The sequence below is a fragment of the Gossypium arboreum genome, chromosome 2, assembly GCF_025698485.1.
Source record: "Gossypium arboreum isolate Shixiya-1 chromosome 2, ASM2569848v2, whole genome shotgun sequence".
Taxonomy (NCBI): domain Eukaryota; kingdom Viridiplantae; phylum Streptophyta; class Magnoliopsida; order Malvales; family Malvaceae; genus Gossypium; species Gossypium arboreum.
This window is the reverse complement of record NC_069071.1, coordinates 65,634,353-65,661,111: the sequence shown is the minus strand read 5'-3', so window position 1 is coordinate 65,661,111 and position 26,759 is coordinate 65,634,353. Positions and strand designations below refer to the sequence as shown.

General features: G+C 31.9%; 1 pseudogene; it reads right to left on the bottom strand.

The window, feature by feature from the left end:
* Window positions 1-26,759, bottom strand: part of LOC108466203 (glyceraldehyde-3-phosphate dehydrogenase, cytosolic-like) — a 49,086-nt pseudogene that overhangs the window by 8,219 nt on the left and 14,108 nt on the right.

Sequence of the window (26,759 nt, the reverse complement as noted above, 5' to 3'; positions counted from 1 at the left end):
AGAATTGAAGAATTATTGGTTGACCGGTTAAAATCAGGTTTTTGAAATTGTCAAAATTCTATATATAGTTTAAATTTGATTTTTAGTTGATATTTTTTAGGAGAAATCTTGCTAAATTTAGCATGAGTATTGTGTATAAATACTTAGTGTTGGTGGCCTTTGAGGGACACACTTGAATACACATTTAGTCTGGGGAAAAAATAATTCATTTCTTTTCTCCATTTCTGCGTCAGTAAGGTTTTGGCATTCCGCCATTATTTCTTCCATTTCAACACTTTTGCTAAATTTTTTCCCAAGTCCCTTTCCCTTTCCACTTACCACCATTTCCATTAAAAATCATTTCTATATGAGGAGATATGAACTTGCACTAAAAACTTTTCAACATGGTATTCGCTATCTCTTCGGTGTATGGATAGTACAAATTCGTCCCTTAAAGTCAATTCAGTTTCAATTCAAAAAGTGCGCATTCGATTTGAGTTGTTTGGCGTATAGTCAGAAAGTTGAGTTGGCCATGCTGTATTCGAATTCTCGCGAACAAACTAGCGTGTTCAGGTGGAAAAAGCTAGTTAGATTCCGTCAAGGGAGATAATGATCAGATTTAAACGACCTAAGTAGTTGAAGTTGTTGATTTGAGTTGGATTCTTCAGAATGCAAGGCTGCCGGGGTCTTGAATTGCGAACGCGTGTTTTGCAGTTAGATAATTGGTAAGGGTTGGTTTGCAGGTCGTACCGGAATCAACCACGAAAGGAATAATTGACGGCTGGGACGTTCTTGATTGCTATAACCAACTTATCGCTCGAAAGGGAAAATCTATTTTTTCAAGGATCGATTCAAGTTCAGACTGTACAAAGGCTGAGGCTAAGCTTAAATATATTTAATTTACCAATTTAATTCACTTAATTTCATTTTACAAACATAATTTTGTTTTTATTTTATTTTATTTTATGTTATTGTATATTTGTTTATTTTCTTCTCTTTATCAACTAAATTCCCCATTTTGTTCATTTATATTACAGCTCCGTACATTCAAGTCAGGGGCATGACAACTGCCTAGACTTAGAAATCTGGTCACCAAAAATAGGAAAATTAGGAATCACAGTCCCAGTAGGATCAACCCTACTACTCTATACTACTATTTAGTATTATTTTGTTGTAAGAATTTATATTTGATGGTTTCAACACCTACCAAATTTTGGCGCAATTGCTGGGGATTGGAAATCATTTTTTTCTAATTTTCGTTTGTTTTCCTTATGACTAGGTCAATACTAGGAACCTTAGAGTTTGAACCAAAAATCGATAAATTAGCTTGAATGCTATGAAAAGAAGTTATTTGACGCTGAAAACAACCGCAATTGAGAGAGGAAAAATATGAAACTCTATCTTACATAGAAGCAATAGATGATACATTTAGTGAACCTAAAGAAATGGTGAATCAAACCATTAGACAACTTGCTACAGAACTGGATGAGCAACAACCTTTGTGCATAACTTATCCGATGGGAAAAACACCATTTGAATTAAAGTCGAGCTAATTAATTTATTTCCCACTTTCCGTGGTTTGAAAAACAAGAACTCTCATACCCATCTTAAAGAATTTTACATGGTTTACACAAACATGAAACCTTAGGGAGTGACCGAAGATCAAATTAAACTTTGTGCTTTTCCTTTCTCGTTACTCGACTCTACTAGAGAATGACTATTTTATTTACCTCTAGGATCTGTTAATACATGTTTTGACATGTCTTGTTTATTTCTTGACAGGTTCTTTCTAGCAACTTAGGCAGATGGATTAAGGAAGGTTATTATTGGAATTTGAAAAAAGGAGACTGAATAGCTCTATGACTACCGGGAGCGAAACAAGAAGTTGTACAAGTTACCCACAACATGGCCTACCTGAACAATCACTTCTTCAATATTTCTATGAGGGGTTACTCCCTATGGAAATGAAAATGATTGATGCTGCTAGTGGATGAGCACTTGTTAACATGACTCATTAAAGAGCGAGAGAATTAATTTCAACCATGGTTGCGAATTCCCAACAGTTTCGACCAACTATAAAATCCGCAAAAAGGGTTCATGAGCTAAGTACTCTATCAATAGTAGATAAAATTGATGAGCTCACTAATGTAGTTAAAAGTTTGATTTCAGTAAAAACGAATCCAACCCGGTTGTGCGAAATTTGTGCCGAGCTTGATCATTTGATAGATTCATGTCCAATCTTACACGAGGACACAACAACACAAGTAGATGCCGTTAGGATCTTCCCAGGGCCACCTCAAAGGCGTTATGATCCATATTTGAACACTTACAATGTAGGGTGGAGGGACCACCCAAATCCAAGTTATGGATCAATTAATGTTACAACCAATCGTACCAACCAAGACCGCCTCCGCTTCAATAGTATCAACCCCTAAAGTCATTTCTTGAAACCATAGTAGAGAGGTTAGCTGTTAGCACTGAAAAGTTCCAACAAAAGGTTGAAGCACACTTTCAAGAATAGGTCAGCAAATAAGTAAGCTTGCGCTTACGGTTGGTTGTTTGGAGACCCAAGGGAAATTGCCATCTCAAACTAAACTGAACCCAGGACAAAATGTAAGTGTTATGACCTTAAAAAGTGAAACAGTTTTTGGAATCAGTACCTGGCATGTGTCGTGATCACGACACCGAATGGGAAGAGTAGAAACAAGAACCAACAGCTCCCACAAAGTCAGCACCTCTGAAACCGTTCTTGGTACCACCCTAATTCCCTAGAAGGCTTGTCTAGTGTAAAAGGGAGAGATAAGAGAAAGAGATCCTAGAGATGTTTCGAAAGGTAGAAATTAATATCCTCTTACTTGATGCGATCAAACAAGTTCCACACTATGCGAAGTTCTTAAAAGAATTGTGCACTAGTAAGAAGAAACTCCAAGGTAACGAGTGGGTAAATATAGGAGAAAATGTCTCTGCAGTTCTACAAAGGAAAATCCCTCCCAAGTGTAAGGACCAATGTATATTTTCTAGATCTTGCAAAATAGGTAATATTGGCATAAAGAAAGCCATGTGTGATTTAGGAGCGTCTATTAACGTAATGCATTTATCTATTTTTAAATTACTAAACATGGGTCTTTTGAAAGAAACATGGGTGATTATTCAACTAGCAGGTAGGTCATGTGTGTATCCAAAATGGGTGTTAGAAGATGTACTCGTCAAGGTAAATGAGCTAATTTTTCCTGCAAACTTTTAAGTCATCGACATGGAAGATGACAACTTAAAAAATTCTTTTGATATATTACTTGAAAGACTATTTTTAAGGACAACACATACAAAAATTGATGTTCGAAATGGAACACTTACCATGGAGTTCGATGGGGAAGTGGTAAAATTCAATGTTTATGAGGCGATGGGCCAACCCAGTACAATGTCAAATATTTCTAGTGTTGATATTATTGAACCACTAACAAAATTACATCTTGAATATCATGAAGAGGATGAGTTACAAACTATGTTTTGCTAGAATTTAGACCTTGATACTATGGATAAACTGGATAGCTAATTTGTGAAGCCGTTATTCTTATGGAGAATTTACAAGTTCTTAGAAGTCAAGATAAATATTTTGAACTGTCTCATTCTAAAACTAAACTCCTGCCTTCTATTTTGCAGGCTCCAGAACTAGAACTTAAACCATTATCAGAACATTTGAAGTACGCCTTCTTAGGTAATGGGAACGCTTTACCAGTGATAGTGTTTAGTAAACTTTCAAGACTGGATCGAATCTTGAGGGACTACAAAGAGGCAATCAGATGGATGATTGCCGATGTAAAAGGTTTAAGTCCTTCAACCTGTATGAATAGAATTCCGATAGAAGAAAATGTGAGCCTGAATGAAGAAGCTCAAAGACACTTCAATCCACCAATGATGGAGAAATCCAGAAAATGCTTCAAGGTCAATGAAAAAAGGTTGAAACCTTTCTATGAGAACTTCTAAGTGCACGCAATAGAAGAATTAATTCTCGAATAACCAACGAATAACACTCAGGTCGTCGAGCTAACTATGTTAAACAAAAGTACTTTTTGGGAGGCAACCCATATTTATTTTAATTTATTTAATATCAAATTAAGTTTAATTTATGTTGAAAATAAAAGTAAAAACAACAAGATTCTATTTAATCTATTTTAATATGTTGTTTTCCAGGAACGATGGTGGAGGTTGTCTCTTTTCAACCAAAAATAAATCAGAATCGAATTTCTTTTGTGGCATAGGCACACCTTGTCAAATTTCAATACTGCCATTTGTTGAAACATACACCCAAGACCGAATTGACCAGAACCAACCCGAACTGCCCAAACCACCCTAGGCCAAATTAATACGAGGAGTCCACTTGACCATTCTATCTATAATTGTTTTAAAATTGCACATTGAGGGCAATGAAGGCTAAGTAGGGGGTTCGTAGGACATGTCATGCTATTTCTTCTGTGCATATGTTAATTCTTATATTAAGATTATTCCTTAATTCATTTAAAAAATGCACTTCCAATTCCTATGCTTAGTTTATTTAAATAAATTAGGTAATTAATAAATAACTATTGCTTACTTTGATCGACAAGTATTTTGTAGAGTTAAAAATGTTATGGCTAAGTCAACACTTCATAAAGATTGGTGGCTCTTTAAACTTTCCTAATAAAAGCACTTATATAAATAAATAAATAAAAATCTACTAATGGCTTAGTTAAGAGTGAAGATTCAGGAATGTGACCAAATTGAGTAACCGGAATGAGGTGCTTGGGTTGTTATCTCATTTCGCATAAAAAAAATTTGAATGATGAACAGAAACTTGTAACACTCCGCCAATCGAACTGCCTTGAGAAATAAGAAATAAACTGATTAGGGATATGTCAAATTGAGTAACCGATGTGAGTGCTTGGGTTTTCATCTCATTTCACGTAAAAAGATTTGACAATGTCTCAAATTTGTTGGAAAAAAATAGAGAAAAAAAGAAAAAAAGAAAAAAATATTGAGCACAATTGTCCCACAAGTTTGATTAAGCCTAAGTCTAGTGAAGTAGTTGAATTTTACATAATGTTGGAAATTTTATAAAATGCTTATTGATTAAACCTAGCAATTGCTTATTTTTGATTCATCTAATTGTTTGCATTATGCTTGGCTAAGGAAGGAGATTTGATTTCGAAAAAGATTATCGAATGATTTTTGGTATAGAGTACACATCATGCTTGAGGACAAGCATTGGCTAAGTAGGGGAAATTTGATAGCAAGTTAATTTTATGCTTTTAATGTATTTATTTTTGGCTATTTTTTGAATAAGATGCTACTAAACTTGTGTTTTCCTTATTAGGGACGAAATTCGAGTGTCAAAATTCAAAACCAAACAAAATGGGCTAAATTAGAACGAAAAACAAAGAGGAGGGCCAAACTGAAGAATTAGTGGTTGACCGGTTAAAATTAGATTTTTAAAATTGTCAAAATTCTATAAATAGTTTAAATTTTATTTTTAGTTGATATTTTTAGGAGAAATATTGCTAAATATAGCATGAGGAATGTGTATAAATACTTAGTATTGGTGGCCTTTGAGGGATACGCTTGAATACACATTTAGTTTGGGAAAAAAAATAATTCATTTCATTTTTCCATTTCTGTGTCAGTGAAGTTTTGACATTCTACCATTATTTCTTCCATTTCAACACTTTGGCTAAATTGTTTCCCAAGTCCCTTCCCCTTTCCACTTACCACCATTTCCATTAAAAATCATTTCCATACGCCAACTAACATGATTAATTTCATGCTCAACTAGTTCCCTTTTAGCTTTGGCCCAATTATCACTCCGACAATACAATCGTGAGAGTATGAACTCGCACTAAAAATTTTTCAACACGGTATTCACTATCTCTTCGATATATGGATAGTACAAATTCGTTCCTTAAAGTCAGTTCAGTTTCAATTCAAAAAGCGCACATTGGATTGGAGTTATTTGGCGTACAGTTGAGAAGTCGAGTCGGCCGTGCTGTATTCGAATTCTCGCAAACAAATTGGCATGTTCAGATGGAAAAAGCCAGTTAGATTTCATCAAGGGAGATAGTGATTGAATAGTGATTGAATTTAAACAACCCACGCGGTTGAGGCCGTTGATTCAAGTTGGGTTCTTTAGAATGCAAGGTTGCTACGGACTTGAATTGCAAATGCGTGTTTCGCAGTTAGATAATCGGTAACGGTTGGTTTGAAGGTTGTATCGAAATCAACCACAAAAGGAAGAATTTATGGTTGAGACGTTCTTGATGCTATGACCAACTTATCGCTTGGAAAGGAAAATCCATTTTTTAAGGATCGGTTTAAGTTCAGAGTGTATCGAGAATGAGGCTAAGGTTAAATATATTTAATTTAATTCACTTAATTTCATTTTACAAACATAATTCTGTTTTTATTTTATTTTATATTTGTTTATTTTGTTCTCTATATCAACTAAATTTCCTGCCTTTGTTCATTTATATTACAGCTCCGCACATTCAAGTCGAGGGCACAACAGCTGCCTAGACTCAGAAATCTGGTCACCAAAAATAGGAAAATTAGGAATCATAATCTATGTGGGATCGACCCTACTACTCAATAATACTATTTAGTATTATTTTGTTGTAGAAATTTATATTTGGTGGATTCGACGCCCATCACCTTGTCAGTAAACACTTCGGTTGACTCAACAACGAACTCATCTTTGGTCTCTGACCATGGAATGTCTTCAAGATTCCTAAACCATCGCTTACAATAGTTAAAAATAAACACAAATAAAAGTAGATAAGATTTTCTTTTTTGGTCGATGGAATGGTTATTTTTACCTGATTCCAAAACCAATGACTGGTTTTTCATCGAAGAGAAGAGTTTTGGAGTCTTTTACCTTTATATCGTGATGCTTCCACTGACCGTGAATGCTGTCATATTTGAACATGTATGTCACATATTCCCGGCCAATAATAATTATTTTTTATAAAAAAATCCTAATTTAAGAGTTTAAACACAACTTTTAGCCAGTTGATTAATTAGCCATTGCCATGTAATTTGTCGTAATAAAGGGAGCATTGACGGTAACAAGTTTAACATCGTTCCTCTGAAGAGCAACTCTAGCAACCAAACGTTCGATTCTTCCAAATACTGACACATTTTTATTTTTGGCTTAATGACAAAATTGGACTAACGTTTACATTTCTGTATCGTTTTTAGCCATCAACATTTCTGTAAACAAATTTGATGAAAGTACCGTTAAAAAGTTAATGAATGATGTGAAATATTTTATAGGATGTAGTTTATTACTTATATAACTAAATAAAATAATTACACGTGAAAATAATAAAATAAATAAATAATTTATGAAGTTAAAAAATAACTCTTAATTTAAATAAAATAAACATAATTATCAAAAAATCAAAATGAATGCATATTTTTATTTACTTAGAGGTTTCAAAAGATAATTAATAAATCAAACTGAAAATACTGAATGTGTGCATTCATTTTGAATTTTTAGATAATTATTTTATTTTATTTAAATTAAGAGCTATTTTTTAGCTTCATGAATTAATTATGTTATTTTTATGTGCAATTATTTTATTGGGTTATCTAAGTAATAAATTTTATCTCATTAAATATTTCACATCATCCTGTTAACTTTTTAACGGTAATTTCGTCAAATTTGTTAAAAAGAATAATTTGAAAAAAGAACAAAGCTCAACAATACAATTAGGACTATTTTGACAAAATATGTAAACATTAGTGGCCAAATTTATCATTAATCTTTTATTTTTCATGTTTAATTAGTAGTGAAATTATTTAAATGCATTTAAAATTATAATAAAAATAATAGATCGGGTGATTTCCGTAAATCCCGATATTGATCTTCTTGTCTGAAGCTGCTTAAATCATGTCAAAACAAAAGTAAAATAAAAAATATTTAAATTAATGAAGAAATAGTGTATTAATAGAACGACTGGAAAATCCAAAAAAACAAAAAGGAAAATGAAGTGAAGTGAATTAACCATTGGCAATAACGAGGAAAATAGGAGAGTGGAGATGTAAAATTTAAGTGAGTCAGAGGAAAGAGCCAATGAGGGGTTATTTAAAGCAAGGCTATTTTTTTTTTATAAAAGTCACTCGATTTTTTTATTATTATTTATAAAAGTATCTAACTTTCTAATGAAGTATGTAAATAACTTGAAATGAATAGTGAACATGAATGGTGCCAAAGAGTTTGGCTTTACCACCTTATCATGTCAGTCAATAATTGGTCTGATCGCTTAAAAAATTATTCATTTGAGTGATGCCAATGTATTTGGCGTCACCAATATAAATACCCCTCCAATATCTGTATTTCGTGGGAGGGAATAAATTTTGGGTGCTGCCAATTAAATTGGCATCACCTAATTCACTTTTTTGGTAGTGCCAATTGGATTGGCGTCACCTATGTCAGCCCCAAAAAATAATAATAATAATAATAATAATAATAATAATAATAATATTATTATTATTATTATTATTATTATTATTATTTTACGCCACCTCATGTGAAAAAAATTTACAAAACAAGTTTTTATATAGACATCTGTTAAGTATGACTCATATTTCACCAAATTTGAGAAATAATTTTCTAGTTAAACTTTATTTATTTGTTTCAATTAAACTCTGATTAGTTTATATTATTTTATTATTATTTGACTTATGAATTTATCCTGTAAGTATACTCTTTTACAACCTTAGAAAATACACACATTAGAGATTAGAACTCATAACACATTTAGAGAATTTTGTGTTTACGTTTTGAGGGTTCTTTTTTTTGGGTTTTCGGGGTTTAATTTTTATCTTCATTTTTTGTACTCTTCGTTCTTTTACTATTATAGTAAAATTATTTTTACCCGTGATTTTTATCCTCTTTGGAGGGGTTTTTCCACTTTAAATTTGTGCGTTCAATTTCTCAATTTTTTCTGCTATTTTTACTTGTTCGTTGTTTGATCGGGTTGATCCTCAACAAGTGGTATCAGAGCTAATTCAATTTTCATAGATTAGCCCGTTTAGAGATGGAAGCAATAAGGTTTGAAATTGAGAAGTTCGATGGTGAGATAAATTTCAATCTATGGCAAGTTCGGATGATGGCAATTCTAGTTAAAACCTGCTTGAAAAGGTTGTTATCGGGAAAAAGCCTGAGAATCTAAATAAAATAGAATGGGAAGAGCTTGATGAAAATGCCTTGTCTACAATTTAGTTGTGCCTCGCGAATACGGTATTGCAGGAGGTATTGATGGAGAAAACCTCATTCGACTTGTGGAAAATGTTAAAAACTCTTTATGCAACTAAGTCTCTGGCTAACCATTTAGTGTTGAAACAACATTTATTTACGTTTTGCATGAACGAATGTGAGCTTTTTAGAGATCACATCAGTCAATTCATTACTCTTTTAAATGATTTAAAGAACGTTGAGGTTCAGATTGACGATGAAGATCAAACTATGCTATTATTGTGCTCTTTACCTCTTTTATACAAGTCTTTCAAGGAGACCTTGATTTATGGTATAGACAAACTCTCGTTTGAAGATGTGAAGGGTCATTTGTTGAGTAGAGACAAACTTGACAATGAGTTTGGTTTGGATAGCAAGGTAGATAGACAAGCTTCCGTTTTGGTAGCATCAAAGAAACGAGACAAAAGGTGTAGTGATTGTAAAAAGTTAGGTCACATCAAAAGAGATTGTTATAAATTGCGAAATAAAAGAGCTGTTGAAAGTAACGAGGAAGATGTAGCTAGTGCTAATTTAGCCGATGAAAGTAGTGATGATTTCTTGTTAGTGTCAACGAGCGATAACTCCAAGTTTACGTTCAGTTTACGTTTGAGTGGATCCTAGATTCGGGATGTTCTTTCACATGTGTCTCAATAAAGAATGGTTCTCCACATATAGTTCGGTTGAAGGTGGTGTTGTGCGCATGAGAAACGATTCATCTAGTAAGGTAATTGGTATTGGTACTGTTAAAATTAGGATGCACGATGGGACGATTAGGACACTCTCAGATGTTAGGTATGCACCTGATTTATCTCCTTGAGTATTTTAGACTTGAAAGGATGCAAAATCAACATCGAGTCGAGCGATATTAAAGTATCTTGTGGAGCTCTCGTTTTGTTAAAAGTTAAAAGGACCGACAATCTTTATATTCTGGAAGGTTCTATAGTGACTGGTGAAATCGGACATCCCTCGTTCGTTACGGAGTCGAAGTCAACTCATTTAGAGTGGAGGCAAGTTGGTCATAGGAGGGAAAAAAGGTATGATCATTTTGTTGAAGAGAAGTTCTCTTTTGGATGCAAGTTTTGAAAAGTTAGTTTACTATGTTCGTGAAAACCAGACCCGGTTAGTTTTGATTTAGCAATGTACAAGTCAAAAGCTAGAAGTCTTCCAGTTTCTAAGCATAGATTCGACCTAGTTAATTCACTGCATAGTTCAAGATAGGCTCGTGGCGGGCTTTGACAAAGATGGCGTTGTGAAAATATGAGTCAAGGTGGAGATTTGTTAAGTATGACTCATATTTTAGTCAAATTTGAGAAATAATCTTCTAGTTAAACTCTGTTTATTTGTTTCAATCAAACTCTGATTAGTTTAGATTATTTTATTATTATTTGACCTATGAATTTAGCCTATAAATTGACTCTTTTACAACCTTAGAAAATACACCCATTAGAGATTAGAACTCATAACACATTTAGAGAATTTTGTGTTTACGTTTTGAGGGTTCTTTGTTTTTGGGTTTTCGGGGTTTAGTTTTTATCTCCATCTTTTGTACTCTTCGTTCTTTTGCCATTATAGTAAAATTATCTTTTCCCGTGATTTTTTACCCTCTTTAGAGGGATTTTTCTACGTTAAATTTGTGTATTCAAATTCTCAATTTCTTCTACTATTTTTACTTGTTCATTGCTTAATCGGGTCAATCCCCAACAACCTCAATTCTCATTTCCCTTATTTTCTTAAGCGATGTGAGATATGAGTGTATATAAACTCATAATCTCATTTGCAGTTTGTTCCTAGACAAGGTAGGATTGCTTACTCTTTTAACTAACAACATAAAATTAAAGGCTACATTTAGTTCTTAAAATTAAAGAAAAACTTTGTACAACATTAAATTCTAACAAAATATATTTTGTTTTCTTTAAATGCTATCCTTTTGTTTGAGATTGTTTAGATAATAATTTGAGGAGGTTGGTTATTAGTCAACTAATTATTATCTTTAAATTATTTTTGGGGTAATTCTAGTAAATAATTCATGTTACTTATTTTATAATTTTTTTATCATGAAAATTTTATATATTCGCACTGTAATTGTGTTATTTTTCATTTTATAATCATGTATTAATTTATATTTAAAATATTATTTACACTTGCAAACTTTTTATCTTTCTTTACAAATAAGAAAAAATAAAATATTCTCATAATAAAATATTATTTTGTAAATATGTAAAATTATTTAAGTAATTTTCTTGGTTGATTTAGTCTGAACTTGACACTAAATTTATATTATTCTTTTATTTTATTTTTTATAGGAAGAGAGGCAGAGTTGTTTCATGTTTGTATCTAAAATTGTGTTAATAGAAGATTAAATAATAGTACAAATTCTTTGACATAAAATTATCTATTGACTAATGTACTTTTTACTTTTAGAAATATAGAGAAATGTAAAATAAACATATCGGGTTAATATAATAATATATAATTATTGACAAAATAAAATCTATATTTAACATATTCAAAAATAAAACTAAAACATGCGTCACTATATTATCTCTATTAATTTTACACTTTAATATCCATATATAAAATATTATGTGTTGCTATATGTGTAAGTTTGTCTTTTATTTTACAATGATAATATTTGTATGAGAGTCTATAATTTTTTATTTTGTTAGAGTTTAATGCTGTACAATGTTTTGTCTTTAATTTTTAAAAATGAAGTGTAACCTTTAATTTTATGTTGTTAGTTATAAGAATAAATAATCTTACATTATCTAGGAACAAACTGCAAATGAATTATGAATATATATAGATTCATATCTCACATCACTTAAAAAAAAGGAAATAAGACTTGAGGTCTATATAAAGACTTGTTTTAAAAATTTTATTTTCACATGAGGTGACACCAAAAAAATAAAAATAAAAAGATACTGGGGGCTGCCATGGGTGACACTGATCTAATTGGCACCACAAAAAAAAGTGGGTTGGGTGATGCCAATCTAATTGGCATCACCACAAAAAAAATTCTCTCTCATGAAATATAGGTATTGGAGGGGGTATTTATACTGGTAACATTAAATACATTGGCATCACCTAAAAGAATAACTTTTTAAGCAACCGAGTCAATCATTGATTGATGTGGCAGGGTGGTGATGCCAATCTTATAGGCACCACCTATTTTCACTTTTCATTTCAGATCATTTAAGTACTTACTTGAAAAGATGGGCTATTTTTATAAATAATTAAAAAATTAGGTCATTTTTAGAAAAAAAAGCCTTAAAGCAAAGAGATTGAGTGTGGAGAAATACGAAAGTGAATTTTCACGTGACAAGGCATCAAAGTTTACATCATATAGCTACCGTATAAAGGTTTTAATTATTCCTTGGGAAGAAAAAAAAGCGGAAAGGTACCTAGAGCCGCTGTTTTTCTTTTACAAATTTTGCATTAGCTGCTAGATTTAGCAGGGCTTGAGGACCAGTAAATACACGCGCGCGTTAATGGTATCTGCTAATTCATAGAAGTTTGTTGAGGAAGACAGTAAAATTCACTTGCTTGATTGAGACTGAAAATCATGTTTCTCATTTTAGAACATTCAGCGGCTTAAAAGCCGTTGGTTTAAAGGGCTGAACAATCTTACCCTAATAATATAAATACAAATAGTTTATTAGCAAAATAGAACAACCTAGAAATTAATTATGAAATAGGCATACTGCATAATAACCAGCTGATGTGGTTTGATAAATCGGCAGCACTATCCCCACTTCCCCTATAAAATCATTAGCTTTTTTATAAAAAAATAATTTTTTTGTGTTGTCATTGTGTTAGGCGACGTTGGTATGTATTTTTTTTTAATAAAATACCTGTATTTCTTTGGGTATTCTGGAGAAAAAAATTTAATGGTATCGCTGGTGTGTTAGGTTGCACCGGTGGGTTTTAAATTTTTTTAAGTTGATCAAAAGATGTCTGAAAAAGGAAAAAAAGAAGAAGCTAGAAAGTAAAAAAAAGTTGGGGAGCACGTATCTTTTGCTGCCGTTCTCTTACGTTGGTGTCGTTAATGGGTCTACTAAATCTTTGCATGGTGTTGCCGTCACTGACAATGGTGGATTTGTCAATGATTTTCAGTTCCAAGACCATGTTTCAAATTATTTGGCTTGCAGTGGTGGGGGATACGCCGATTCAACTTTGCATCGTTGGAGTTTCTCGGTTCCCGAAATGTGTTTTACCGGTAAAGATGAGAATGAAAGATTATATTTGTTAAAGTTTTATTTTTTGTTTATAGAAGGAAGGGCGATATTCTTTTATACTTCATGTACCATTATCGCCCTTCCTTCTTTAAACAGAAAAGGAAACCTCAACAAATGTAATCTTTTATTTTCATCTTCACAGGTAAAACACAGTTTGGGAACTGAGAAACTCCGACGATACAAAGTTGAATCGGCGTATCTCCCACCACTGCCGACTAAATAATCTGAAACATGGTCTTGGAACTGAAAATCATCGACAAATTCATCATTGTCGTTGGCGGCAACACCATGCAAAGATTTAGCAGGCCCATTAACGACACTGGTGTAAGAGAACGACAGTGGTGGACGCGGGCTCCTCAACTTTTTCTTTTTACTTTCCAGCCTTTTCTTTTCCTTTTTTTTAGACAATTTTTGATTAAATTTAAAAAAAATTTAAAACCCACCGGTGTCACTTGACACGCCGATGGCACCATTAAAATATTTTTCTCCGGTACACCCAAAGAAATAAGGGTATTTTGTCAAAAATATATATTGGTGCCACCTGATATAATGGAGACACCAAAAAATTATTATTATTTTTTAAAATTAATGATTTTGTAATGATTAGGTGAAAATGGACATAGTGCTGTCGATTGGTTAAGCAGCACCAACTAATTACTGTGCAATCTGCCTATTTTGGTAACTAATTTCTTAACTGTCCTATTTCGGTAATAAATTATTTCTTTATATATTAGTAAGGTATAAAAGTCAATTTTTGAACGTTTGCTAGTGGTTGCTCCGCATGGCATTGGTTGCTGGCAAATTGAAATAAAATAAAATTACGAAAATTATAATTTATAATAAATAAATGGTCTATATTTTAAATTATCAAATATTACTTTTTATAAACAATGTCAAATATTATTTTTATCCATTCCAATCTAAATGTGTTTTTATCTATTCCCATATATGTAATTTAAATTAAGTTTTAATTAGACATTTGTTTATTATTAAGTTTGTATATCATATTAATTATTATCAAATATTAATTTATTATAAAATAATTTTTATTGTCAAAAGGAAATGCTGCTATAATATTCTGTAACAAATATATTTATGTTGTGTTTGTTTTAATAAGAACAACTTTTAAAAAGATTTAAGAAAAGTTATCAAACAATGAAAATTATTTTACACAAAATCATCCAAACACTAGAAAATATCAACTTTTCTAAAAATCATTCTATTTTTAAAAATCATTTTCCAAAAATTATTTTAGTGAAACAAACACAACTTAAGTGTTGAATATAATGAGATTATTTGATAAATCATAAATATGAATTTTAAATTATGAAAACTTTATATTTTACAAGTTAATCTTTATTTTATAATATTTTATGTTATTTTAAACGAAGTCTAATTTAAAATGACTTTGCAACAACACTTTCATCCTCGATTGCCCTCATTAAGCCACTGATCATTCTTGTAACAACCTATTTTTTAGCGGTGTCAGAAATAATGGTTTCAGGGCTACAAATTCGACGAGCAAGTTTGTAATTATTATTATTTAATATTTACGAGTCAAATATCATTTTAAAAAGATTTTTAATATGATAATTTATGTTCTATGAATGATTAATTAGGTTCAAGTGGTGAGACCCTAAAGTCAAGTGGTTTTAGAAAATGAGGTATCAAAACCTCATTTCTATAAACTGTGCCGTAAATATTTTTATAAATATTTACGGAGTGTTATTAAAGTTGTATTAAAGTTTTGTTAAGAAATTTTAATGTTTAAATAGTTAATTAATTAAAAGGACTAAATCATAAAAGATGTAAAACCTAATTTCTATTGAATTTTAATGATTAAACAGCATAGTTAGCATAAGTGGGAGGATATTTGTAGTAAATAAACCATTCTTTTTTAGTGGGACGGATGGTTGGTAATTCTTTTGCATTTTATCCCATACTTTTAAAGTAAAAAAAATTATAATAATGAAAACATAATAAAATAAAACATAAGTGAATATTCATCATCTTTCTTCTAAATTGGAACCAAATGCTCCACGGGAGTTTCCTTTAAGCTTTCGGCTATTCTTATCTACTCATGCACGGTATGATTTCTTAATTCATCTCTTATAATTTTTATATTTTTGACATCGTTGCAACTAGATCCAATTAGCTCGTACCTTCAATTTTGAAATTGTTAAAGATTTTGAATGTTTTCATTGATGAATCTTTGTGATTTTAGATGTTAAATGATTAATTTGAAGTATTATTTGTTATTTATGAGTATTGTATTAAGTGATTTTAGATGAATTTAATGATTAGGGATTAAATTGTTGAAATAGTAAAAATAAAATGACTTGATATGAAATTGTTGCAAATATGGGCTGTATTGGAAACTATGAACATTCGATTGACATGAATTGTCAATAAATTTTGTTTATTTGCATGATTAGAACATAATGACTAAATTGAATAAAACTAAAAAGTTAGGGGCAATTTTGTAAAACTGTAAAAAATGACTAAAATGCATAAAATAATTTTTTTACTATCTAAATTAATAAATTGAATAAAATTATTAATTTAGAACAAGATCGAGTGGAAAATCAAGGAGAATAGAAAATTACCAAAAAGCCCCTGTACTTTTACATTTCTGAAATTTAGCAAGGTAAGTTCGTAACTTGATTAAATCAATCAATTGTGGTTTTGATTATTTAATATCTAATTGGTTATATATAAATTGAGTTGATTGACTTGAAGGAAAATGATTAAGACCATAGTTGAAAGACACTATGGCACTATACCAGAGAATAAATAAGACCATAATTGAAAGACACTATGACACTATCCCGGAGGATAAATAAGACCATAGTTGAAAGATACTATGGCACCATACCAGAAATGAATAAGACCATGACGGAAAGACGTTATGACATCATGATTCTATCGAGTAAGACCATGACTGAAAGACGTTTGGCATCACGATTCTATCGAGTAAGACTATGACTGAAAGACGTTATGGCATCACGATTCTATTAAGTAAGACCATGATTGAGAGACTTTATGGCATCACGATTCTATCAAGTAAGACCATAGCTAAAAGATGCTATGAGATCACAAATCAAACAAATAAGATCATGGTTGAAAGACACTCTGGCAACACGATGGAAAACAAATAAGACCATGGTTGAAAGACACTATGGCAACACAACAGAAAATGAATAAGACCATGGTTGAAAGACACTATGGCATCAAGATGAGAATAAATAAGACCATGGTTGAAAGACACCATGGCATACTCTGATCATTTGATATTCAGGAAACACGTTTCAAGTGAGGTAGGTATCGTAAGTATGAATACGAGTTGAATGTTTGACTAGTATAGTCTGATAATGTATGTTAATGCCTTGGTGTAATTATATATTCTTATTATGTCTATAAATGCATTAAATCATGATGTTGTAGTATGTTTAAAGAATTAAATAGTTACTTGAGTGTTTGCCTAATATTCGATGTTATTTCATTTGATTCAATGGGCATAAAAAAGGGAGGAATGGTAAGTATTCAAATGACTTATATTATGAAAACTATGAAAAAGAATGAAAATGAAATGTTAAATGAAAGTATGACTATGTTCATAGAATTGATGATTTCAAGTGAGGTTATTCATGTTTGATGACTTATTTTATATTATTCAAGTAAATTATGAATTAATGCATTAACATGTGTTGTTGATGATGCTTAGGCTTGTGCCAAGCTATTGGTTGGATTGTATTATGTTGGTTTTAAAGAAATGCATTGAAATGGTAAGTGACCAAATGGAAAAATGGTTATATGCATGAAAGAGTGGTAAGAATCAAAGAATGTAATTTCTCATGAAATGGTTTATTGTGTAGTTGATTTTAAAAGAGTTATACTTAAATGCACTAGCTTGTGGCTATGGTTAATGTTATGTTTATGCCTTGTATGTTATGAAAATGAAATTGGTGAGAATAAGTAATGAAATGATAAGTTCATAGTTAAGATGTAATGTGATGAAAAGAAAGGATTGTTGAGTTAAAGGACTTACTTGTAAGGAAGAAATTTACTTATGCTATATGTGAGTTTACTTATGTCATAAATATATACACTAGTTTATGAGTTAATAATGTAATTAAGTTTATGCTAAGTAAATGGAATGGTAAGTAAGTAGATGAAATGGTTTATCGTTTTAAGGAAAGGTTAATAATTATGTAAACAACCTATAAGACCTTATTATGTTATGAATAAAAGGTGTATGTAATGTTTATAAATATACTTAATTATGAGTTGAATGGTGTTCAATAGGTTTATACTAAGTTTAAAGTATTGGTGTTGAATCACATTTAATCTATATATGATAGTATTGAAGTGATAAGTTATGTTCAAGTTTATATGAACTTACAAAGCATTCATTACTTACATAGTCATCTTCCTCTTACTTTTCAGATTATTGGAAGCTCGATTGGTTTGGAAACTCGTCAGATATCTATCGCATTATCCAACGATTATATTGGTAGATTCTGATGTCTTGATCAAGGTTATAATGGCATGTATAGGTGGATTTGTGTATAAATGATCTAATTATTGTTTGGAAATGAATGTTTTAAGTTACAACTTGATGATAATGCTCTGTAACCCTATTCTAGCGACAAATATAGGTTAGGGGTATTACAATTCTCATACTTGCATAGTTGTTGTGCCAATAAGTTCTAGTATAAAAACTCAGGGGATTTCCCCAGAAAGTCCCAATGATGACCCCAAATACACAACTTCGTTTATATCTTACAGTAGACCCTAATCCTAGTTAGCGAAGATACTTGCACCAGAGTATGGAAACTCCTTAAGAGGAATTTATCTATTCAACTAAAGTATCAATAGGTAAGGGGCTTATCACTTTGAATGACTCTAAATAAGGTATTTGCTAAAGATTAGAAGAGTTAGAATTGTCTACAGTTGGAGGAATATTAGTAGTAGTTGGAAGATTTATGGGACCTGTTGAAGTTACTTGTTCCTCGATAGAGCTAGGAGTAGATCTCTCTAATGCTTGATTTCAACAAGTCTCCTCCCTTTGTTGACAAGCCTCATTCTTCTTTTAGCAATCTTGTTCTTTTTTTTTTAATTGAAAGTCCATCTTATCTTGTTAAAAGACTTTCTGGTTTCTTGAGAAGGCCACTTCTTCTTACAAGCAAGATCTTTACTAGTACAAGTTTGACTAGCAATCATGTAACATCTGAAAATTTTCGATTAGACATGTGACACTATTCTGATAGTGGATATAGTGAATTATAAGAAATTAGAAAAATGAGCCAGCCAAACTAATTCTTATGAAAATAAAGTAATTTTAGATATGAAAATTTTGGAAATGAAAATGTGTGGAAATGACCAAATCACAAATTTTGAAAATTTCAAAGACTAAAGTATAAATTTGACCAAAATGGAAAAAGTGAGTTATTAATTATAAGTTAGCATAAGTTGGAATATGTATTGGCATAATGAAAATCACTTTTAGGACTAAATTGGAAAGATGGAAAGTACAGGGACAAAATTAAAAAAAATTTCATTCTCTCTGAAAATAGGTAAAAGTGTAATTTTCACCATTCATTGATTCATATTAAAGGTTAATTATGATATTTGGATTGAATAAGTGCTTATTGTTGTAAAGAAATTGTGCTTTGAGGCAAAAGGGGCAAAATAGTAATTTAGCCTTACAAGGGTATTTTGGTGATTTCTCAAAGATTTTACGATGGAAATATTATTTGGATAACAAATTTGATGTGTGGGATAAATTTGGACCATTACATGAGATTTTATAAGATGATTGGTTGTGGACAACAAACTTTAAAATGTGTGTTGACTTTGACTTCAATTAATTTCTTTAAATTGGTTAAAAGGAAGAGAAAGATGAGAAAAATCATTCTATAAGCCTTCTTTTGCCCCTAGTTTCTACCGTCCACCTATCCATGAACACCCCTTAATATTCTTTTGCTTTCATTTTCTTACATTTCTTCAAAAATCTTAACACTCACCTTGATTTTTACTGAAGTCACTTGGAAAATTAGCTTCCAAACTCATTTCCTCCATCATCTTTATCAAACTTCAGCTTAGGTTTTTTTGGATCCTTGAGAGAGAAAATAAAGCTAGAGAGAGAAAGTCTCATAAATGTAAGAAATGGTGATTTCACCTATTTTAACTTAATATTTGAGTTTAGTTATTTTAAAAAAATGTAACACCCTTACCTGACCCGATCGCCGGATCTAGAATACAAGGTGCTACGCTCTATGTTCGAATTGAACTAACACATCCATTAATAAATTCCCCAATTCCTATTCACGTAATACAAATATTATTTAACACAATTAGCTAATTGGCTTTGCCAATTCAAGAATTTATTACAATTATATACATTTAATTTAAGATGAAAAAATTTTACAATATTAAAATATTTACCTAGTTTTAGAAATGATATTCTGTGACTGTACTTAACTTCTGTAACAGCTCGTTTTTAGTCAAATCGGAATAGTAGTTTTGGGATCACAAATATGAGGTTTAAATATTTATTTTATTATCATTTTAAGGTCTACATCATGATAGTATGATTGTGTGAAAATTTCGTTAAGAAATTTTATCATTTAAGTGCTTAATTTGATAAAAAAGGACTAAATCGTGTAAAGTGTAAAGCTTGAGTTCTATTAGCTAAAGGTGTCTAATAGCTATGGAACCTTGAAGTGGAGGTAATTATGTGGTGAATAGCCCATTAATGTGTTAGTGGATGATAATTGCTTGACAATTTTGCAATTTGAATTAATTATGAAGGTTAATTAAGTAAATAGGTAATTAAATGATATATTATTAAAAAAAAAGGCCATTTTATTTCATTCATATCCTTCCTAGCTGAAATTAGGGCATAGAAAAGCCATGAGAATAGCTTGAAGCATTCAACCTAGTCTCCTTGTTCATGTAAGTGATTTTTGACTCGGTTTTTGATGATTCCTATGTTTTTGAGATAATTGTAACTTAACCTTGCTAGCTCAGGGACTAATTTGAAAAATATTAAAGGTTTAGGGTTTTTCCATTGATGAATGTATATGTATTTTGATGTTTGATGATTGAATATGTATGGTTGTTGTTAGATAAACAACATTTGTAAAGTGATTTTTGGTAAAATTGTCAATTAGAGATTAAATTGAGAAATGTGTAAAATTGGTGGTAGAAATGTGAAATAAATGAAAAATATGGTCTACTATGATAATAATAGAAATTTGACTAGCATGGGTAGGGACCTAATTTCTTGAATTTGTATTTTTATGAGATAAGGACTAAATTGTAAAGAAGTTGAAATATTAGGGGCAAAAGTGTAAAGTTTCCATAATGTGATTTTTGCGATAAATTGAATAAATTGATAGTTGAATAAGTTAATTTTGATTACATATAGATCAAGAAAAACAAAGTTCGGATTTAGATCAGGGGAAAAATAAAGTATTGGACTAGTCGATCTATTCCGACGTTTTTGCAATCAAGGTAAGTTCGTATGTTAATAAGCATTATTATAATTGTGTTTTAAATGATTTAATATTGAATTAATTGTGAATATGACCTTACGGAGATTTTGTAATGTGAAATCCCGGTTGAACCTTAGGAATATATTAGGATATGAATGACATGTCATTAGGGGTTATGTGATTTGGGTGCTGGTTCGTAAGTCCTACCGGTGGCTGAGTTATCCAGTATGTGTTGCAGATTCTCGTCAGCTTGTGTGAATGACACCATGTAGCTATGCCATAACCTTCAGCTTGTGTGAGTAGACCCGTTGATAGCTCGAGAGTGAGCATTATATGAGATATGAGATTAAGATAGCATCAGTTATATATTGGCGCTTAGGGTGCGAGATTTCTGAGTATCCAATATTATTCCAAATGGTTCAATGGGTATATCGAAGATATGAAATGGTGAGAAATAGATACGTATTAGTACAGGTATGTACGGAAACTATATGAGCATTGAATCTATGAAAGTTATGAGTTCATGATTACTTATGTGATTGAATATATGTTAACCTTATGGTTTAATGATTTTGTAGTTTATTATGTTCATACTACTTGATTTGGTGAATGAATGGTAAGCTTTACTTATTAACTATATGAGCTTACTAAGCTTTATAGCTTACTCTGTTTACTATTTCGTGTTTTAAGTGAATACTGAAGCTAGCTCAGATTGGGAGTCGTCGGAGATCTCATCACACTATCAAGCTATCACTTTGGTACTTTTGAACTTATGTATTTGGTTATATGGCATGTATAGGAGTTATTGTCATTTTGGTATATGTTAGTAATGGATTTAGCCATTTGAGTTGGCTTGTAAATGATGAATGGTTTGATATATGGATAGCCATGTGGTTTGGCTTATTTTGGCATGTTTGGTGATGTATATATATGTGAAAAAGGAATTTTGATATGTTGTGTATAATTGCTATATAAATGCTTGTTGTGAATTGGTATTTGGAGTATCAAATGGTTGAAATTTGAGATTGGTATGCTTTTGGTTTTAGGTAAAGTGATGCATAATTGATAGTGACCATATTAATGATTTGAAAATGTGAATTTGGTATGAATTGAATGGCTTATTGTGATAATTGTGTGCATTGTGATTGATGGTATTGATATAGCATGAATTGAGCTTGGTTTAGATGAGTTTAAATGCCATTTGAAGTTGTGGTCGTATGCCTTTTGGTTTGATGTAGGTGAAAGAAATTGGGGTGAGAAAGATGGCTTGGTAAATAGCCTATTTTTGTCCACATGGGCAGAGACACGGGCGTATGTCTCAGCCGTGCGTGACACACGGTCAAGTGACACTACTGTGTGTCCCCTGGTGTTTAATTAGAAATCAAGTCAGTATGCTCCACACGGTCCAGCACACAGGCGTGTGACTTGTTCGTGTGGCATAAGTCAGTATACCCTATAGGTTTGGCATAGCCTAGGACACGGCCTGGCACACGGGTGTGTGGGGCCATTTCGAAGGGCACACGGGCCGGTCACATAGGCGTGTGGTTGGCCTTGGACCTAAGTCAGGGAGTTACACGGGGTCAAACACAGGCTGGGACATGACCATATGATCCCATTTCTAATGTCCACACGGCCTGTGATACGGACGTGTGTCCCATGTATTTTGAAAAATTTTCTAAGTGTTCCAAAAATTTCTTGAGATATTGGTTTAGTCCCAAACCACTTCTAAAGCATGTTTTAGGCCTCGTAGGCTTGTATTAGGGACATCATGAATGTTTGTGAATGATTTATATTTGAAATTGGAAAATGTATGTGAAATGTATGATTGATTATGAAATAAGTCCGGTAATGCTTTGTAACCCTATTCCAGCGACGGATATGGGTTAGGGGTGTTACATTTATTAGTATCAAAGCTACGATTTAGTCGATTCTAGGACTAACGTAGTGTATGTGAGAGTCTAGCTATACATGCCATATGTAACCTGTTATAGTGTGATATCTCCTGACAGTTTAAACTATGTTTTCATATAGTAATGGATCCCAATCGAGCAGCATCTAATGACATTGAAAGTAATGCACCAGCCTCCATTCACGGAGTAGTGCAATTTGAGTCGAGACGGGTAGTAAGGGAGGAGAGGCTAAGGAAGCCTTCTTCCAAATGATGAACGAGTGGTTCACTAAGTTTGTCCGAACAAATTTTTCTTCCATTTATGTGTTATCATAGACGTCTATTTTGAAATACAGATTTATAGCTGTTTGACATTTTGGCAGATTATACTCGCGGATTCGTTCTTTGATAGTTGTCTTTACGGACTCCTACACAATTACTTCCTTAAGAGATAATCCTTGTGGACTCTTATTTTCATATTTCTGGAAGAAGAATATAGATAATTATCAGACGAATCTGGTAGAACTCCTTTGATTATGCCTTATAGGCAAATCTAGAGGACCGCCCTAGATTATGCCATGGCCATGGATTTGTTGTCATTCATATAAATTACTCCGTAGAGTCTCATACTACCTTTAAAGGGCTTTCATACTACTCGTAAAAGGCTTTCATAACTATGTGGACATATTCTCTGTACAAGCCAACTGAACCTTCATAAAGCCGAATACCATTAATACTCATTTTTCATATAGTCTGTCTAAACCTATTATATCCTCATTGTTAATTTCAACACATATGTGTTCCCCCGCAAGGTCGGTGATTTGCTAATCTCGATTTGTATTCACATGCCCTATTGGAAGTAAAATGTATAACATGTCATATTCTCCGTTACTCCTCCCATCATAACCACACTTCGACGGACCTCTATTACTTTTCATATCATTCATATACATGCATTTCATACACAAGCACTCAGCCAATACCACTGTTAATACACAACACGTTATTATGTCAAATAGTTTATCTAAACAACATGGTTAAACTTACTGCTAGCCATGCATTTGTATATCAACACACAACACGCAAAATGATACATCAACATTCAACTGTAGAATAACTCATCATTTGTTGAACACTAAGTTAAACATACCCAACACATGAGATTGAAGAAATAAATGAACAACCATTTAAGACCTGAGTTCTGGAACTCACCTAGAAGTTGACACCGAATCCATCTACTTAGCTTTTCCCTTATTTCTCGAGCCTCCTTAACTAACTAAACATAACAACCATTTCATAAATCCCACGAAGATAATTCACAATCATAAGAACCACAATTTGTTTGCATGCAGAGGTAATTTAATGATTATCCGTAACTTCACCCATTACATAAAAAATCAACCGTTTAACGAAATCCTTAACTCTCTTCACTTTTCAATTTAATACCCAAAGTTACCATTACAAATCAAGCTTTAACTTTTCTGAATGTGACAATTCTCCCACCCTTAAAGAAAATTTCATCCCCGAAATTGCTGACGTACAATCAGAAAAGAGATGGAATCATTGTGAATTTATTCTTTCGCTGTGGCCCCTTTTTCTTAAGATGCTAAATATACCTTATCTTATCTTTACTTGAACTGAAAACTTAGCATTATATGCAGTTGTACCAATTTGCTTGCAGATCAATTCACGTGGCTAATAATAAACGAGGATTAGCTAAACCACACTAGGGCGGCATATACTAACGAATAATTTCACATGAGATACTTCAAAAAATCTCCGTACCTCAGTACTTAATCCATACATAACGTAATGTGGCTAGTGCTACATAGTCTTTGTACAAAATGTTTCTTCAAACAATCGCACTATAATAAGATTCTGCAGATAGATGCTTTTGTAGATAGTCTTATCGGAGAGATATAAGATGTAGTCTTACAGAGTGTCAAAGTATATAGCCTTAACGGATGGCTACCTTGCAGTATTTATTTTAGTGGATACATAATAGGCGAACCCAAATTGGTGGATACTTGCTTATGTGATCTATACTGATGAATATTCCCACTTTTCTTAATACCAAGGGTTTAAAGAAACCCTTATGAGATATTAACAACTATCAAGTATGGGTTAGAGGGTTTGAACAGTTATTACAATTCTTTTTAAACTTGAAACCTCCAGTAGACTATTGGCTTATATAACCAATCGTAGAGAAGTGGAAACCATGACTTTCCCAGTTTGTTTTCCCCCAATTTTCTCATCTCTTGAGTTTTTTCTGAATCCCTAATCTCATTTCTCTTTGTTCATTTTCTTCTTTTGCTTTTCCGTTTGTCATCATCGCCTTCTCTCTCTCTCAGAACGTAATTAATTCCCAAGGTAATCCTTTCTTCTTTATCGTCATTTGATTTTCCTTCTATTTCAAATGGCTAGAATCAGTATAGGTCTAAGGGGTAGGGTTAGGGGCCACGGTGGCTGAAATCTTAGAGGTCCCATTTTTGGGTCAGATCGGAATAGTGGTTTCAGGACCACAAATTTGAAGTAAAAAATATTTATTTTTTTATTTTAATAACTGTTTACAATATGATATAATGTTCGTGTGAAAATTTCGTAAAGAAATTTTACCATTTGAGTGGTTAATTCGGTAAGAAGGACTAAATCGCGTAAAGCATAAAAGTTAAATTCTATAAGTTCAAAGTATTAAATGGCTATGCAATTAAATAGAGAAGGTCCTTATGTGGTAAATATCCCATTTATGAGATAGTGGAGGTTAGTGGAGTGGCATTTGGTGTATTTAGTAATATTTTTAAAGGGTAAAAAGGTAAATAGGTAATTAAAGTTAATAATAAATAAAATAAAAGCCAAAACCATGTTATATTTTTTCATCTTCCATTGAATATAGAGAAAAGAAACAACCATGGTTGTGTTTTAGGGTTCGGCATCTTCATGGCTCAATTTGTAAGTGTTTTGAGCTCGGTTTTTGATGATTTTTATGTTTTTGTGATCGTTGCTTCGTGTTCTAGCTAGCCCGTACCCTAATTTCTAAATTTGTTGATGAATTTGTGAGTTTCCATTGATGATAGCTTGATTTTTTTGAGTGTTGATGATGGAAAATAAATTATTGTTGTTAGATTAACAAGTTTTATAAAGTGATTCTGAGTAAAAATGTCAATTTTGGACCAAATTATATAAGGTGGAAATTTAGTGGTTAAAATGTGAAATAAATTGAAAATATGGGCTAATAGTAATATATGGAAAATTCGGCTAGCTTGGGTTTGTGTTTAATTTCATGAAATTGTGATTTTAAGTGATAAGGACTAAATTGCAAAAATGTGAAATATAGGGGCAAAAATGTAATTTTTCCAAAATGTGTAAATTGTGTTAAATTGAATGAAATGTTGATTAAATAAGTAAATTTTGATATTATATAGATTGAGATAATCGAGAATTGAATCTAGAACGGGGGAAAAACAAAGTATCGGACTAATTGATCCGTTCCTTCGTTTTAACGATCGAGGTAAGTTTGTATGTAATTAGCATTGTTAAATTTATGCTTTTAATGCTTTGATATTATATAAATTGTACATACGTGACTATTGTTATGTTTAACGACATTTCGGCTAAAAAAAATGGCATTTAGTGTGCGGTTCGAAATAGCTTCAGCTAAATGTGGCACTTGGTGTGCGATTGGAGATAGCTTCGGCTATATATGTATATGGCAGTTAGTGTGAAAAATATTAAGAATGGCACTTGGTGTGTGAGATATTGAGTATGACACTTAGTGTACTAGACATCGAAGATGCAACGACATTACGTGTATGTATGAAATGGTAAGGATCGATACAGGTATGTACATGAGTTATGATGCATCTTTGTAATGAAGTAAATAAGTAAGTCATGTT